Genomic DNA, 6,000 nt, shown 5'->3' with positions numbered 1-6,000 from the left:
ACTGGTGGAGAATTTAAAAATTCAGGAGCAGCCTCCCTCCTCCCCCAATCACAGACTATGTCCAAAATAATGTCATAAAAAGATTCCTATTGATGCAGCCCAATAGTTTTTTAATGAACCCATTGACATGATTTTCACCTCTTTTCCGTAACACCCCTGCTGCCAGAGCACTATTTAGATTGCTATTTTACCTTCCCTAATAAGAGCAATACCAATTTGGTTGGTTTTATTTACTTTTCCAGTTACTTGTACCTTAACTTACAGCCTAGGTATCTTGAGACCCTGAGAGAAAAGGCAAGAATAAATTTTATAATTGCTAAATATAAAGTTAGTGTTTTAGGCATCCCCATTGCAATGAAAGAGCTAGTAATGGAATCTAACTGTGTTAAAGATAAAGACCATATTAACCTCACCAGGATTCATACGTCTTTGAGACTGAGACAAAAAATAAAGGGATGTAGGTATCAGCATTAAAACTTTACAAGGAGACAAATGTAATGTTCAGAGATGTTAAATAACTTGACCAAACTCACACAGTTTGTGAGCAGCTGAACCAGGATTTGATTCCAGATCTACCTCTGTAGCTAGGGCTCTTTCCAGCAAGCCATCCAGCCTCCAGTGTGTGCTGACAACAGAGAGCATAAAAGCAGGCCCTTGACTTTATTACTTGCAATTGTAACATAATAGTCATGAACGTACCTGGGAAGTTGCATAAAAGATAAAAGAGAGACTCAACATTGAGAAATTCTCAGCTCAAAGAAAACATACTCTTGAGGACTGATATGTTTTGGAATTCAGAATGTTTCAGATTTAGAAAGAAAATAGGGCACATATACGTTGTGACACACTTCCTCTAGGATCTGGATAGCATCCCATTTTCAAACACATTCATATTTCTGTGAAGCCTATGAAAAGTAACACTAAAAGGGATAAAGACTATAAAAGTCATATGTCAGTTCAGTAGCTTTCTTTACTAGATGAGTTCAGGCCAGGTCAGATTTTGAATTTCTTAAGTACTTCCTCTTTCCTCAGTTTTTTGGATTTCATAATTGCAGGTAAGGGACATAGACACGTACTTGTCTTACCAAGTGAGGGAAATATGCATGATAGACAGATTGATTTACCAGAACTGACTTTCCACTAACACAGTGAAGACACTGCCTGTGCCAAGTGTGTCCCATATACTTGGCACAAACTTGTTTCCTGCTTTGTGACTCAATTACTGTTCATTATGTGATTCAGTTAGAAAGTAGGCTATGAAAATGAGATACAGGTCAGTCTACTAAAACTCAAGTAATCTATTAAATAATTCATGTGTGAGAGTTCTAACTCAATGTTACAACTACAGTTAACTTCCAATTTTCACACTTGCAAATAAACAATTAAGAAAATTAGAAGGTACTATATAAATAGATTATTAGTCCCTGAAACTCAATCATCAGTGTACTACTATTAAGGTTCCTCCTGTTCAGATTAAAGACATTTGCTACTATACTTTACTTTGACAAATGGACTTGAAATAACATTCAACACATTAAAATTCAGCAGGCAGTCATTTCTACCCTGTAACTGTATAAACCTGTAGGGTGATTTAAAATGTCATCATTGTTACCAAGTCCAAGCTCATACTACTCACTGAATGACAGGCCAATAAATCCAGAGATGCGCTGTTGCAGCAAGGATAGTGACTTCATTCAGAAAGCCACCAGACGGAGAAGTTGGTGAACTAGTGTCTCAAAGAACCATCTTACCCAAGGTAGGATTCAGGCTTTTTTTATACTAAAAGGGTGGGGGGTGGTTGGTCTTTGTAAACTTCTTGGTGTCAGACTTCTTTGTTCTTGCAGCTGTCAATGTAGATCAGGCCATGGTGTTCCTGTAAACCTACAATAAGACCAATGTTACTCTCTGCTCTGCAACTTTCTATCTCTACATGAATGGAAAAGTGTTATACCTTTAAAGGTCAGAGCCTTGAGAACGAGCTAGCCTGTATATTTCAGGAGGCAACATTCTTAACTTGTAGCAAAAGCAACAGAATACAAAGGTAAAAGTAAAAACAAACAAAAAAAAGATCCCATATGGAATCAGATTTGTTCTCCCCTATTACATCACCTGTCATCTGCTGAGGAACCGTTATATCTGGATTCAACATATTTTAAAACTACAGACAAATTTGCAAGTAAGCATAAAGCTATCAATTAAAAAATTAACCACTAGAGCTTTTACATCATTATACTCTAATATTGCGTTGATAGTTTTCTCTCCTCGTCTGTGGGCATCTCTTTGTATCTTCAGTCTTCCTTGATTCTACAACTGGGAATATTTTCTCATTAGATGTTTATGTAGTTCTGATTTTTAAATGTTGGAATGAGTTGGTCTTGGTCTTCAGGAGACTTATCAATTAATATTGTTAAGAACTAGGAAAAATTGTAAAACACAAAAAATGAAAGTAGACATCTGAAAAAGGATTTAGCACAAGTCAAACTTGTGATCTGTGTTTATTGGTACCATGGTCAGGGTGACAATGGTTACTATTTTTTGTTTTTCTTTTGTAAACAGGTGATTAAGACACCTCTTAATTAGACCATGTGCCACAGGGCACGTGCTAATGGATAATCAGATTTTAAACTGAGTAAGAAAAGAAAAAATAGCAAATAATTTTCAATTATCATGCAGAAAATAACATCTGGCTTGTCATACCCTAACATAAAATAAATCGTTATTTTTTCAATCAGCTCTCAACTCAGTTTTTTTCCCTCAGTCTAATTCTTTCAGAATCTCACTCAGAATCAGGAAGAGGCAGCCACCCTTCTGTATAGAGATGCAAAAAAGTAGCTAATTACATAAAAAACAGAGAAGATATAAACAACACCTGCAAAATGGGTAAATGACAGATGGCTAAATGCCATATCTAAGATTTACAAGCATTAACATTAATCATCAAAATTCTTTCTTTCCCAAAGTATAGTTCGGAAACAAATCGCATATATTTCAGAAACTGCCCCTTGACCATATAAACTGCAAAATAAACACACGTGCCGACCCCCTCACTGCCTCCCCTGCAGTGACTCATTAACAGTTTAAATGATGTCCATCCATTCTCTGGCTCTACCAAGCCCTTTGTTGCTTTTTCCAATATCTGTATGCAGAATGGATTCTGAATAAACTACAAGCTAGTTTTCAACAAACAGATAACTCTAAAATTTACTTACATGGGTATTTTATGGATCACTTAGGGACAGACAGTTAGACTAATGGGAATCTTACAATAAAATTATTCATCCAATCCTCTGGTTGTTTAGATGGAATAATTGAGGTAGCCATAGGGTCCTGATTTGTTAGTGGCAGAGCCCAGACTGGAACTGTCATCTGACTCCCTCTCTAGTGCTCTTTCCCACAGGCTCCCTCAGACGACATTTCCTGCTTTGGATTGTAACAGAAAAGAACAAATCTGACTCCATGTTACATCTGTTCCTTGGCTTTAACCCTGTGCCCTGTCTCCTAGGCTTAGTCTTCCTAGCTCTGCACCTTGTGTAAAAGAATTCCAGTGACAATAAAGATGATGAACAACAAAAACTAGTTCTTTGATCAGATGATTCTCATTAGGGGACTCTGATTACAACTCAAATGGAACAACAGGCTGAAGTGCTGTCAAATGTCAGTGTTCTTTGTCACTCTCACCAAGACTCTTTCCATGATAAGCTTTATTTTATTTTAAGTTTTTGTTGTTGTTGTTGTTGTTGTTGTTGTTGTTGTTGTTGTTTTTGGCGGGGTGTGGGTTTTTCTGGAAATTGAACCCAGGACCTTTTGCACGCTAAGCACATGCTCTACCGCTGAGCTATACCCTCCCCTTCGTGATGAGCTTTAGATAAGCAAACAGAACAGTGGGAAGCACCTTCTCTTTAAACTAGAAAAGGGCTCTATAAGTTGAGTGTTCCCCCTAATTATATTATTTGTATTAGTCCAAAGAACACAATAGTAATATAATGTAAAGTAGAGTGATGGCCAGAAAACAAACATTTGCTTGTATATTTACTCAGAATTGCTATTCCTTGGACAGTAGAGGTGATACCATGATACTATTTGCTACAGTGGAAGATTCAGTGCATCTGCTTAAATTACCATATTCGGACAAAGAGGTAGAGATATGATCTCCCATATAAGATTAAAAATCATCAGAAAACAACCATAAATTGAGGGCCCACAGTGTTTACTATATTTCAGTGTTCATATGTGCTTTCTTAGGTATTGTATACGATGTGATGTTTATAAATGAAATCCCGTATCAGCCTGCAATGAGCTTCTCAAATCAGGGCCAAGACATCTTACCTGCCTAGAGCGTTCTGTCTCTGAATTTTCAGTTGATCACCTACTCCTGGCATAATAATTGGGAGGGCAGTAATTAGGTAGATAGGTACATAGGTAGGTAGGTAGGTAGGTAGGTAGGTAGGTAGGTAGGTAGGTAGGTATTTATTGATGGAGGTACTGGAGATTGAACCCAGGACCTTGTGCATGCTAACTACCACTGAGCTATACCCACCCACCCCCATAATAATGCTTTGTTGTCATTCTCAAGTTTCCAAGATAGAACTATAAAAACAGTAGAATTAAAGCAGTTATAGAAAAGGTAGAATTTTACCCATAGGCTTTTAATTTTGCTTACAAAGTGCACAGAAGCCAGGGAAACATAGTAAGAATGTACATTAATATGAAAAATGATTCCACATTCAAGCCCAGTATCATCTCAAAACTGCCACAGCGGATGCATTTTCTCTAAAAATACATCAACTTTGGCCTTCATTATATCTTGAGTTAATCAGTACGAAACTTTAAGTTGCTGTATCAAAGTATTTTGAAACATATAACATATAATTTAAATTATTATATGCATTTATTTACATCCAACCCATTTCAAGAAAAAAAGGATGTGAGATAACTCATAACTTTACAAAATGTTGAAAATGATTTAATCAGAAAACTAGAGAGAGATTGCACTAAATGACTCTGAGCTTCCAGGTAGCCAAAGCAAAAGAGAAACTCAAGGTGTTAATTTTCTTTCTTTCCTGATAAGAGAAAGTATACAAATTCATGTGAAAAGATAGATTTTCTTTTCCCAGTATTAAATCCTAGGAGGAATTATATATGAATGTTACCAAAAGTAAGTTCATGTTCCTGCCATACCATGAGGCCACATAAACTGAAACATTGAAGTTCAGAGCAGAGAAATGTTTATTGCAGGGCCAAGCAAGGAGGACAGGGTGGCTAACACCCAGGAAAAACCCCGTACTCCATGAAGGGTTTCAGCAAAGCCTATTTAAAGCCCAGGTGAGGGAGGGGGTCACAGGGTGTCTGATCAGCTTGTGCACAAGTCTCTGACTGGCTGATGTTGAGGAAACAGGGCAGTCAACACTATCACCTCCTACTGCTAGAAGGTCTGGGGGCTAGATGTTCTCGATCATCAAGTAGTTAATTTCTTCCCTTTGGTGGCAGTTTTAAGCATCTGAAAAACTCAGGAAATATACATGAGATACTATTACATGGGTGCATCAGAGAGGAGCTACCGCAGAGGGTATGGGGGAGGAGTCTGACCCTAGAAGACCCCCCAGGGTCCTGCTCAGTTACATGAATGCCAAAAACAGATGTTGAGCATCGTAATGGACAGAACTTTCAATTGTAGTTTTTGTAGATACTACAGAGGCATTCTTCATATTAGCATTTCTTAAAATGGAAAAAAAAATTAAGGAAGCAAAATTAATTAACAAGCATAATTTTCTCAGAAAACCAAATTACTAAGGTGGAGCATTTTACAATCTCTTGTTCTAACTTGATTCATGGATTTAGCTTAGAAAACCTAAAGCAGCATTTCTGAAAGTGTGGTTTGAAGACCCCCTGAATCAGACTGTTCAAGATTCCTTTCCAGAAATGAGGACTTCTGGACCACACTCTGACTCTTCTGAATCAGAATTTCAGGTATGGATCTCAAGACTCTCAAATGTAAGTAAG

Source organism: Camelus bactrianus, chromosome 8 (genome assembly GCF_048773025.1).
Source record: "Camelus bactrianus isolate YW-2024 breed Bactrian camel chromosome 8, ASM4877302v1, whole genome shotgun sequence".
In the NCBI taxonomy this organism is placed as follows: Eukaryota; Metazoa; Chordata; class Mammalia; order Artiodactyla; family Camelidae; genus Camelus; species Camelus bactrianus.
This window is presented reverse-complemented; position numbering follows the sequence as displayed.